The 12,792-nt window shown below is 37.1% G+C and overlaps 1 protein-coding gene across 3 annotated transcripts in view; it reads left to right on the top strand.

Annotated features, from left to right (window-relative positions):
* SYT1 (synaptotagmin 1) overlaps positions 1–12,792 on the top strand; it is a 360,508-nt gene that overhangs the window by 125,943 nt on the left and 221,773 nt on the right. The gene's annotated exons all lie outside the window — the stretch shown is intronic.

Here is a 12,792-nt window from a genome sequence, read left to right as displayed (position 1 = left end):
ATGTTTATCAGTGTAGTCAGATCCTGTTGAGCTGGGACATGAGTAAGAGAGTTTTATGGGTTTGTGTTAACCACTTAATCACTGACTCATTATTCTGAACCTCCCTGGTCAGAGCTACGCTGTATGCACTGCCCAGTATGACCAATGACAACGCATGGCTGCACTGGCACCTGCACTTTGGCAACTGCAGCTTTATAAAATATCAAGAAATTAAGACTAGTTGATGAGGCAAGAAAATGAGCTGTGTTGTGGCTATGTGTTGTGGGTGATATTACTGATGATGTCCTTTGAAAAAATCTCAGGCTGCTGGTGAAGTACTAGGCATTTTACAGTGGAGAACAGACACTACTTTTATTGCCAGTCCTAAGTAACATGCCCTGGGAAACGTAGCAGGGTATGTCGGTGTACTGCATTGCTGGGTAGTAAAAGGTGGGTAATATCCTTTGTGAACCAAAGCGGGTGAATGTGTGTGAAGGCACTTCTACTAACAGTTCCAACAGAACAGTTCCTCTATGCTAGGTGCTAACAGAACCTGCCTTTTTGTGGTAGAAGATTGTGGACAGTAAGTAATGTACAGAGAAAATGGGCTCTTCAGCACCATTCTGCTTAGCGAATATACATTTGACAGTATGTCATGCAGTAGAATTGAAGTAATTTTATTGTCCTGTACGAAATCTCTGTTCCTTTAGCCAAACTGGAATATGGAACTGACTAGTTTTGGACAGAAATAAATCTTGAATATTTTTTGGCAAGCAGTAAAAATAAAACTCTTTGGCGGAAAAGAGTGTGTGTAAACCTCAGTAGCCTGTAAATGCCCAGTATCTCTCTGGGCAACCAAATTCAGTGGTGGTTTTTAACATTACATTTAATCAGAAAACATGAAATGTGTGACATTCCACTGAAGCTGAGGGCAACATAGTGCTTGTTTGAAAATCTGTATGGTTATTTATACCATGCACTAAACGGTGCTACCAGTGGGCATTTTTTTAGACATATAATCATACGTATGTTCCAGAAGATCATCAGGAAAAAAAATCCGTTTTAAAAGAACTTCTCAAAACTCTTATTTATAGATTCCTTTTAACTTGCCGTTGCTGCTTCTGTCAATCATACTTCCCTTCCATTTTCTCTTTCCTCCTGTGACTCTTGTGGTTTATATTCCCTACGTGCCATCATACCTCTCTTCAGCCTTTATCTTTCCAGTCTTTTACCTACACAGCTAATCTGTAGCTTCTCCTCACATCTCCCACACAGGGCCATCTCTTCTTCCTTTCGGCAGAGCTGCGTTGCAGAATGTTCCCGATCTTTGGCAAATTTTGAGCTTGCTATTTCTAGTATCAAATAGACACTCTGCAGACCAAGAGTGTTATTGGTAGTGTTGGATAATAATGCACAGAATAATGCCATATAACCTATATCTAATGAATTTGCAAAAGGTTGCAACATATTGCAGTATGGTCAGCTCTTTCAATTTTTATTTGACATGTGGAAAGATATGGTGGATCTTTGGGAGTTGTTATTTAGCATGTGGGATACCTCCAACCACATCAGTTATGCTTTTCCCCTGGATCTTAAGTTTTGGCAGCAGATAACTGATAGTTACATGCATAAATATTAGCAATTCCAAGCAATTTGTATAATTCAACTGATGTATGTATACAAAAAATCCGGGGGTTGTTATAGATCTGTTTGTAGAAAGTAAGTTTCACTACTGCAGATGCTCGAAGGTTTTCCTCTCCCTTGTATTCCTATGTTAAGTGGCCAAAACTCACGGGCGGCTGTTTCAGAATAGCATGGATTTATTTGTGTATAGTGAGAAAAAATTAATCAACTATTATTGGTACTCCATCACATACAAATTCTCTCATTCCTGCTGGCAGAATAGGTTGACAGAACCTTTTCATAGTATCCATCAGTTAATTTTATCAGTCATGGTATTATGATTGTAAACCACAAATGATCTAACAATGAATATATAATTACAGAAATGACTCTGTACGGTGGTTATTTAACATTTGTAATGTGTAATTTATTTAACAGTCTCTTTGGAATATAATAAAATTACATTTATCTCTCATCCATCATCAGTGAGGAGCAATGTTATCAGCTTGATCAGACTATACCTTCAGCCATGTAGGGAAGTTCATGTATGCTACCTCTGGGCCTGCTTAAAACACCCTTGAAAACTGTATGTTATACATATACTAAGCAACAAGTGATTCTTCTGACACTGGGATTAATAAATCGTGGATCTTTCTTTTAAAATACTTCTTTTTTTCTCAACCCGATTTAAAACCTAGAATTTAAAATATCAGGTGCTGAGAGGCAAAGACATTGGATTCCAGATATAGGAAGAAGATAAAATGAATATTGTTCTCATTTTAAAAAAAGATAAAATAAAACTCATGATATATACTATATTTTGTGGGTTTTAATTGTTCTCATCTTTGTTTTAAATGCAAGGGCCTTTGTCATTTAGCCTTGATACTGCAGATGATCTCAGTCATCCTTTGCGGAGGAGGGAAAAAAACTTGGAATACGCGTTCCAAAAACAGTGTCCTTTGTCCTTACATAGTCAGCAGCAATCAAATTTCATCCACCACATACTTTGGTTTATCCAATAATTGACACCTTTGGTGGCTGCTGGTTAATAACAGTTTTCTCATTATTCTTGTTTAATAAAGACAAGTTCAGGTAATGTGACCTAAATTAGGAGACTGCACAAATGAAGCACTAATGCAGGAGGAGGATGGCCAAACCGCACTCTGCTGCGAGCAGATGAGAGGAGGCTTGGCCTGCCGAAAATTATTGTACAGGCAGTTTGACTCCATTCCATGTAGAGGAACTAAATTGACGTTAGACTTACCATTAGTTCATGAGCACGCACCAGTATAGATGTTTACCCTAGCATCTGTTTCAAAAGCTACCATGTTTTGTATTTTACCATTTACCTTAATAAATCTAGAGGTATGTAGTGTACCAGAGATTAAGTAGCTAAATGAAGGGTTCCTTCGTTTTGGAAGGGTCAGTTTTGTAAAGGTTGAATTTATGAACCTTCAGAAAGAAATGAGCCTGTGGTTTCTGAATGTTCTCTAGTAATCACAATAATCTTCCCTTTCATTACGATTTCAGTCTTTCATTGCTATACAGTAATCTAGAAGCAGCATGGAAGTACCCTCATTCCCTGTACTCCCAGGTTTTGTCATTGGCCATTAAAATTCATGTGCATATACTGCAGGCTTGGATCAAATAGTTCATTTGAGTGTTCACGCTACCTGAATTCTTTAATGAGGTCTTCCCATAAATTAGTTTCACTTTTCTTTTTTTTTTTCCCCCCCTCCTACTGTGGAAGTATGGCCTTGTGGTAGATTCTATAGTACCATTTCAATGGTGTAAAGGTTTTTTGGTTTTTTAGTTTGTCTCTGTTTTGGTTATCATGTTAAGACTATTCAGAGTAGTATATTCTCTTTGACTCCTATGCTTACAAAATCCTGTGCCTCAAAATCTTTTTTTTTTTTTTTTAATCCACCTTGTGTTACAGACACAGCTTAGCATTTTCTAATGTGAGATCTCTGACATGGATTTAGATTCTGTACTGCTTTGAGGTATGCTAGTTATGCAACCTAATTTTGCAAAATGGCTCTGTGTTTGTACTTCCCTGGGGCTTCAGTTTAGTTGTCGTCTGTAATTTTAGCACCGTGATTGATTACTCTCTACTATTTAATTTATCTGCTGTAGCTTCTCAGCTTTTTCTTCAGTTGGTAAACACATACTTTTCTAGACACATTTTCAAATGATGTGTTTTCCAAGTGCCCCAGAAGTCATGTAATCATATTTTTCTCAGCTAGGAATTTAACCATTTAAGCAATTTAATGGTTTCAATAAATTATTGGCTGATATTTTGAAGTTATTGCACTGGAAATCTGTGTTGTATTTTCCATTTTTCAATGTTATTGTATATATTTATTCTTAAATACAAGTCTATTTACCAACTGCTTCTTTGTCCACCAAAAAACAGTAAAAGAAATGAGCACCTTTTTAAGCGTAGGAGCCAAATGCATGGGCAGCTGCTGCTGCAGTAGACTCTAACCACCTTTGCACATTGGGTTTCAAAAGCAAAATATTTATTAGCTTAATTTGTTCACTGGAATTTCACAAGCCAGCATCAGTCAGTGAGGTTAACATGTGCTTGTTTTCTTGTCTTGTATACTATGTTCCTGTACTATAATTTGCTGATTTTAAGCATTACATTGAATATCAACTTGGTTATGATTTTAAATCAGGCTCTTTCAGAGTGACATCGAGTTTCAATGCAGGGTTGGGGTGGGTTTTTTTTGCATTAAGTCATACTGTGTATAGACATGGCAGCAGTTTTAGACAATTACTGAGGCAACTTCCAAGAAGCCACTATAATGAACTGCTTCTATGGTCCACATATCAAAGTAGTTTTAATGTCAGATTTTCTTTTTTCCTGCAGTTCTTATTATGGCTCCGTGTTATCTGTGTTTTTGAATAGGGAGGTTGATGATTTGTTTTGTTTTTTTTTTCCTTTTTAGTTACTGACTCTATTTAATATTTGTGATTAAAATCTCTCAGTAAGAAAAATTATACTGTGTCATCATAATGCAGCTTTGCAGATGTTGGTAACTGCTATTGTAGTCCTGTCTCTAAATGCAATCAAACAAAACGAATTGACATCTGCAGTGTTACGTGCTTTTGGGGGGCAGTTTGGTGTTCTTTTTTTGTTTGTAAGAGCGAGCTTTAATCAGTACTTACCTTTTGTTTGTAATTCTTAATCTCTTTGCATAATCCTCTTTTAAAGACTACCAGGATATGTATCTTTGTAATTCTGGTAGGTGAATTCCAGCCCGCATTTTGTCAGAGATTTGGAGATAGCCAGTTCTGTCACTGTTCTGGCACTGTTCTTTTAGTGACTTATGCTTCTATTAGGAACTAAAAGGATGGACTTTCTCGTCAGATCTGCTATTTTCCATTTATGCTACATGAAGGTTAACTCAAAAAATAACTAATAGGATACCAGTGATTACATACAGGTTAAAGTGACTCCCAGTACGGAGCTGGTTGTAGCTAAGGAACGTTATTTGGTGGTTTTGGATCCTCTCCAGGTATGAGTTCATTCTTCAGTGATGATTTTCTTTGTTTCCTTCTTTCAAAGTTTCACACTATAATTCTTATTTTGAAGACATATAGCCATCATAAACATCACATTTTGACGGCTTTTCTTATCTGAATGAAACTCATTCAAGTAAGTTTATTCAGAAATGAGAAAAGCTGCATCTTAGACCTGTTTACAATCGTATCTTTAAGTTACTAGTATATTGACAACATTTACCTTCGAAAGTGCAAAAAGTATAGGAAATTCAGTTACTCACTTTCCCATGTGAACAAAAACGTTCTGCGAAACCATTACAAAAGATAGCACATAAAAATATTTTTATGATACTGATCTGCTGTGTTTATATTGATAGCTGAAGCTCATGAAAATGGGCGCAGTAGAATTTTTCTTGCAATAAATAATTTTGAAAATACAAAATTCAAAATTAAGTATATTTGGAAAGTCTTGATTCCTTGGATTACAATTTTCGGGCGGGGGATATACTTTAGAACAGCTAGAAATTAGGAGTGATTAGGCATGCCCTGGTTTATATAAAATATATTAGCCGTGTGTCTGCAATGTGCTTCTGCTGTGATACCTTCAGTTTTGTACTGCAAACTAAGGAGGCAAAGACGTGGTTTTGCTTTGAGAGGAGCCTTTGCACAAGGGCTCTTACAGCGATGTTGATGTATTTCATACTCGTGACTCTCGTAGCTATGCTAATAAATGGAACAACAGTGATTAGAGGTGAAGGCACAAGTTTTTGAACATGTTGGTCATAAAGCACAACATATATGCCATGTTTCCCGTCTCGCCAATTAAAAGGCTTTAGTTAAGCCATTAAAGATATTGAATTCTGTTTTTTCCATAAGCCCTGTATTTGGGAGTTTTTCTCATTACTGCCTGATTTCCATGACTGCTTCAGTCCCTCCAAAATGTCAAGGATTAGAAGTGTATTTTTTATCTAAAGGTGAGATTTTCACACAGTCACATAGATCCAGGAGCTGGAGCTTCCAAGGATAACTCCCAAACATTTATTGCAAAGTCTGGCAATACTGTGTAAAATGCATGATAGCCTGGAGGTCTCTGCTAGTACTGTACAGCAGTACACTTTGATCTTTCACGTAATAGGTCTCCCAATACCTTTTCATTTCTAACAGAAATAGTGCCCAGGCTGCTCTTATACCATAAGCCTATTTCACTCATCCTTATAAGTTACGATGCCAAGTGAGAACATTTGCTTTAGGAAGAAGGATGAGAAAAAAAAGGAATAAGTCATCATTTAGACTGTGCAACCTTAACCACTTTTGATGGAATTTTGCTTTTAGAAGCGTGTCTCGGTGTTTGAATCTGTAGTTTAAATGAAATGCTTAACACCAACAGAGTTTATTTAAAGATCTAATTTTACTTCAGGGATAATAATTTTAAGAACTTTCAACTGCATTAAACCATTAGTATAAACCACTAGCTATTGAACCGATAATAGTTTATCCTGCAGATACCAGTGATTCCTTTTGGAGAGTTATGGTCTATTGGGCAAATATGCATTTAGGGAGGTTTTAAAATTGGAATTACATCTAAACTTTATAATTATGTACTTAGACATTTCTTAACGAGAATAGAATCAGTAGCTTTTTATATGAAGCATATGCTCCTCTAAAGATCTAAAATGTTCTAAAGAAAAAGATCTAAAGTTCTAAATTTAAAGATCTAAAAAGATCTAAATGTTTGCAGTACACAGCTATGCTTATAATAAGGAATTGTTACATCTCAGTTGCTCTACTGTCATCATTTTTGTATTTTCTCTGAAATTTGACTATTTACAGCCTCGGTGCCTGGAGCTATGACCTGTCAGTGCAGACACTCCAGCTGCACTCTGGAAAACCAGTCCACATCCCAATACTTGTGGACTAGTTCCATATCCATTTAAAAAGAATGAAAGGATTTGAAACCTGACTTCCTTTAAAAAACGGTTGTTCCAGAAAAGGTAGGTTATATGTAACTTACATGAAGCCATTGTTAATGCCCAAGAATCTTGCAAGCCCTCTCTCTGTTCTCTTTTGACAGATATTTTAAAGACTGTTCCTACAGAAGTAATAATTGTCTTTTTTATTAATAATCTGCTGAGATTATTAGTAGGCTTATTATATTAAATCACAACTAGAATTATACTTATACAAATTGCCTTTCAAGCAGAACTAGTGATTTTAAGTGTGTGGAAAGCGGCGCGATGCTATCGAACCCCATCATGGGTCATATACAACGGCTGTCAGTGCTTTCTGGCATTCGCAAGAGTGTGGCAGCTGAACTTTCCCATTTGTATGTGGGCTGTCCTTCGTGGCTGATCAATAGTGCGACTTCGTTTCCTCCAGTCCCTTTGTGACAATACGAGTAGGGATCACACTGATAAGTTCTACCCTGAATTAGAGGGAAGTGTTTCTTGTCCTTGTCAAACATTTTTGGTGCGATTGTTAGAAGTTCTTTTTTCATGAATGTGTATCTCTTGTGTCACATTTTCACCGTGCTATTCTGAAAAAGAACTTAACTAACTTTATTTTTAATTAATTTGGGGATCCATTCTCTTGTTAAATTTTGCTTCACAGCTTGAGGAGTTCTTATGTAGACCCGCTCCCCCCCAAAAAAAATCCAGATGTCTGATACTGAAATTTTCCAAGGATATGTTAGTGGACTTGAGCAACTTGCTTAAATCCCCTGAGCTGCTTTCCTTTTAGAAATTGATATGGTGGCGCATAACAACTTCCCAGGGATTCCAGAATTCACTCCTGTAGAGAAATTGATAGTATTGTTACTGGCATGTAAAGAATGAGCTGATGCCATTCAGGTATTGCAAAGACCTTGAAGAACTACAGAAATACGTACTGCTGTTACTTATTGTTATTCTCTCAGACACTGAGACTGCTCTGAATATTGATTTGTCCAGCAGTGCATGCTTCATAGAAGGTGCCGGTGTGTTGGTCTGTTTGATAAATGTGTTCAATAGTACCTGATTATTTTTAACGTAGGTTAAAAGAAATGGAGATCATATGTTGTTAAGTAACTATGACTTAAAAAAAAAAAATAATAATTGGCTTGCTTGGTGCTTCCTAATCTTGAAAATACCTATATAAGACTGTGAACAAATCCTACAAACATGAAACAGAGTTTCTTGCTGTATTTTTTACCAATATAAACCCTCTCTGCCTCCCCTATTCAGTCTCCAAGGGGAAAAAAAAAAAAAACAAACCAGCAGACTTTACAAGCCTAAATAGCAAGATGGGGCTAGGAAAGAAAGCAAGCTCTGGTATAATTATCCTAATCTGCTACAAACTACTATGACATCTAGGCCCATATTGTTTCTGATTCTGCTTTCTGCTTTCTTTTTTTTTTTTTTTATATTCCCATGCTTCTCCCTTTGCTACTGTCTGATCGGCAGCTTTACCTAAATCGTAGTTTCCCTGCTAGAGCTACCTTCACCATACTCTTCTGGAAAAGATCCCTCATTCTCCAGTGTCACCTAATTTGTTTTTTTGTAGTTTCCCTAGTCCCCGATCTTCTTCATAACAGTGCTTTCAACAGGATAACAATAGGGATAATATATGGCTTCTTTCACTTACACCTGATGAAGTGCTGTAACTAGGCTGCGACTGACCTTGCAGAGGGGTACTCAAGCTGGGATGGTACTCATTTATGTGATCGGCAATGTATCTAAGCAGAAAGTACTTGGTTTTGTATATACATTCCTTCCCCCCCCGTGCCCAGGTATCTTACTGCCATGCCGTAGAACAATGAGGGAACCTGGGGTTTGTACCTATTCCCTCTGTAAGTGCTTATTTCGTTGCCATAAGATCAGAGCTCTTTGGGCATTTCTCTACCCCAATCAGAAAAACTGTATTTGTAGCTTTGCTTCTGCTTCTGCTACTTCTTCCTTTTCTCTGTACTGTGGGCATGGGGCTATAAGGTTACATTGTTTCAGACAGAACACACTAAATTTGCTTAGAGATGATACATGAGTACGCTGTCTCTGTGCCTTTTAGTTGGTCGTTAAACCCTTAGCTTTAGCATATAGTACCCTCTCCAAATTATCTGCATATAGCATGCTGTGTCTGATCTGTTTAAAGAGCTTCTGTTTTCTGCTGATTAGATATTTCACTAAGAACTCAAAAAAAACCCCATGTTTGTGTTTCTGCCTTTTCTTCTTGCATGCATGTGTGCGTGCTCTCTCGCTTTTGCTCTCTGTGTCTCTCTTGCTTTTTTTTTTCCCCTCTGTTTAGCTGGAACATTAAGTCCTCAATTGTCAAATAGCTTTCTCTCAGCTGAAGTTCCAATGCTGAATTGAAAGAAATCAACCAGAAGCTTTGGAAAAAATACTCATTTTTACAGTGAAAGACAATTTTACGAGTCTTAAAGGAAGAAAAGTGTATTATTAAAAATACAGTATTAGGCTTGGGAAAAGGAATCTCTAAGATTTAGCATGTAAAAATGGAAATGTTATGATAAGATTATGAAACCTTGAGGGGTTATTTGGATGATCTGCTTGTTCCTAGAGACTAAATAAAGTCCTGTTTTATTAATCCTAAGTGTCCTTTTATTTGTTGCAATATATTAAATCAGGTTTACAGCATCTCTTCAACATTAGCTTCCCAGGAACAACGCCACCAAAGTGCAACTATCAGTCAGCTGAGTGATGCAGCTACAACACTGAAAATAAACATGGATGATTAAGCAAGTTGTTATTTTTCAGAAACAGTACGTCGATTTCGGTGCACTGTCAATAGGAGATTTTAAAAAATGTTTGATAAACTGTTGAACAATCTGTGTTTACTGACTCATAAACTGGTTTTGTGAGTTAATCTCTTGGTCAGTAAAGGAGGAAGACAGGTTATGAGTAATAGAGTATCATGAACTGTGTGGCACAAGGAAAACAGTTAACACTAGAACTGGATGACGTTTGTGAATCGTTGCTGCTTAAAAACATCATGGCTGTGAGGACACATTAAAGCCTTCTCTAAGGATTCTCTACAAAGTTGAGGACTGAGATGTGAGTAAAGGCATTTCTACAGTGCCCAACACCACTGTGCTGCCAAACTTAACGTGCGGCTTTCATGAGGTGAATCGTCATACAGCGTAGCTGTCCCTGTTTAGCCTTGCCCATTCCTAGGCATACATTCCGGTTACCGAAATGTTGCTTCATCAGTTTTTTAGCTTATGAGCACAATATAAGTGCTGTCACAACTTCTTTAGCAGAAAGTTGTGACAGGGTAGTTTGACATTGATTTAAAAACTTGAAACTCACAGCTTTAGAACAACCGGAGCTGTGTCAGTTGATTTTTATACTACGGTGCAACCTGCCTTATGGAAGAAACACTTCTCATGAGATTTAGATAATGTTTGATATGTAAGCTTTTTTAAAGGTAATTGAAGTATAGTTAGTACTTCTCATGGGAATAAGCAGGAGGAGCAGATGAACCCTGGGTTCCAGTCACAATTTTAGGTGTCACAAGCAAACAAAAACACAACCAACACCAAGAAAAAACCACCAAAATTAAGACAACAGGAGATGTCAGAGAGTTTCTAAATAAGGCATTCATCAGCTGTCACGTTGCTGTCTTCTTCAGTAATCATGTTTGGACTTGATGTGGTGCCAGTAGAAAGAAAGATTTGCTCATTTATTTTTCAGGGACCAGAAATTTTTTTAGGCCACATGTAGAAATAGTTATACTCAGAAAATGTAGTACGCTGTACTGGATAGAAAGGAAAGAATTAGGGACTTGCAGTGATAATACAGAAGAGGAAGGACGAAAGATCACAGTTATTTAGATTTAAAAGGGATCTCCATAGTAACCGCATTCATTCAAGATACTTAATACATGTATTGTTACCTCTTGCTTCTCTGATTGGGTGAAATTTATTTGGTTGCCTAGAATTTGATGTGACTTGTAACATTGATTTCTCTCAGAAAGGGCAAGAGATTAAAATTAAATAAGGATGAGAAGGGTAAAATAAGGATGATGTTCTTTGGTAAGTTAAGAGATAATAGCAGTATATCTACTAAAAGAAGAGGCCCAAGAATTACATTCTCAAGGCTGAGTATATATTTATTTAAGGGTGAAAATTTATTTATTTACATCTGAAAGATGTAAAAAAGGTGTAATGGAAAGGGTATTTCTTACAGGTGTGAGTTAACTGTATTGGTAAACAAGAGCAATGGCAGCGTAAAGCTAGAAGTATGAAGGTACAGATTTTGTCAACTAGTAAGCTCCTCTAGATACCCTGATGAAGAATTGCCGCTAGTTGTATTTCTCGTGTGGTTGCCTTGACCTCCAGTATATTTTCTGTAGAACCTCTGTCATTTTTACCCCAAATATAAGTAGCCATTGAGAAAGCTTTACATTTTTCTTCTAGACTGTGCCAGGTAAAAAGCCAGTTAGAGATATTTGGCAGTGACAAATGGCATCTGATCTGTAGGCAACACTTGTACTCTGAAATGATGCAGAATGCTGCCTCAGATGTTTTCACAGTTAGGTGCCTGTGGTTTATATTGATGCTTGTTCACAGATTAAATGGCCTCAAGTGTGTTTTGGGTGTGTAGCTTTTGTACACCATTAATGAACAACTGTAATTGATTTGGGTTTTTGGGAAACTGATAATGATATGTGCACATCACTCATTGTCAGTACCTTTATGGAGAGCGTGTGAAAGCAGCTTGATTACTTGAGAGAGTCTATGCATTTCTGTGTGTTACGGCTTGACTGTCTATTTTATACAAATATCTTTTCCTTTGTAAGCAAAGTCTTCTATAGCTTTTAAGGTTTTTTGACAGAAGCTTTTCTACAGTTTGGTTGCCTTGTCATTTTCTGATGCTGTTGGGGCAGCGATGCTTTTCTGCTGGGTGAACTTTACTGGCACATCACTTTCGTTTCCCCCTGGAACAATGAATTCCAATATGAGACATTCCTAGAAGAAACCTGAAGTGAGTTTTCTTGCTTTCCTTTACTTTTGGATATAGTTTCACATACCTATATTGCTAATTACCTTATCACCTTTTGATAGGATCACCAATAAAATACTGTACAGTCCATAGAAAACTCACAAGAATTTACATAGTTACTGTAAACTTCACATTTACTCTACTTTGATTCTCTCACCTTCCCTGGATGTGTATAGCCAGTGCCTTATTAACTCATATGAACAAGGTAGTCTTCACATTAGCAGTTCTAAAAGATAAGCTATGAAATCAATTACAGTCCTGTACAGAAAAGGTAAATGCTTGGAATGGTGCTTAGCTATACTTATGTATGGAGGAGAGTCTGGCAGATGCTTTGCCAATAAAGCAGTGAGATCTGTGGCAAGGGAATGATCCTGTGCAGGACATATCTGCTGGCACAGCTCACGGTCTACAGAAACGTCCACTGAAAAAATGCTGGCTGGTATGGAGAAGCTTTGTGGGGAAAGATTCAAATTCTGTTCACTTGTGGCTTTTCATGAAACTGTTATTTAATTTTCCAAGAGAAGTTGTTCCTCTTCTTCAGTGGAGAATAAATCATATTTCTACTGTAGATAATTGCTGTTGCTAGGCGGGATGTGAATTCTAGCTAGGTAGATCTTGCTAATAAAGAAGGTGAGCCTGTTCTAGAGGATCTTACTTGCTTCTATTACAATACATGGGGTTATTTCCT

Source organism: Phalacrocorax aristotelis, chromosome 1 (assembly GCF_949628215.1).
Source record: "Phalacrocorax aristotelis chromosome 1, bGulAri2.1, whole genome shotgun sequence".
Taxonomy (NCBI): domain Eukaryota; kingdom Metazoa; phylum Chordata; class Aves; order Suliformes; family Phalacrocoracidae; genus Phalacrocorax; species Phalacrocorax aristotelis.
This window is presented reverse-complemented; position numbering and strand designations above follow the sequence as displayed.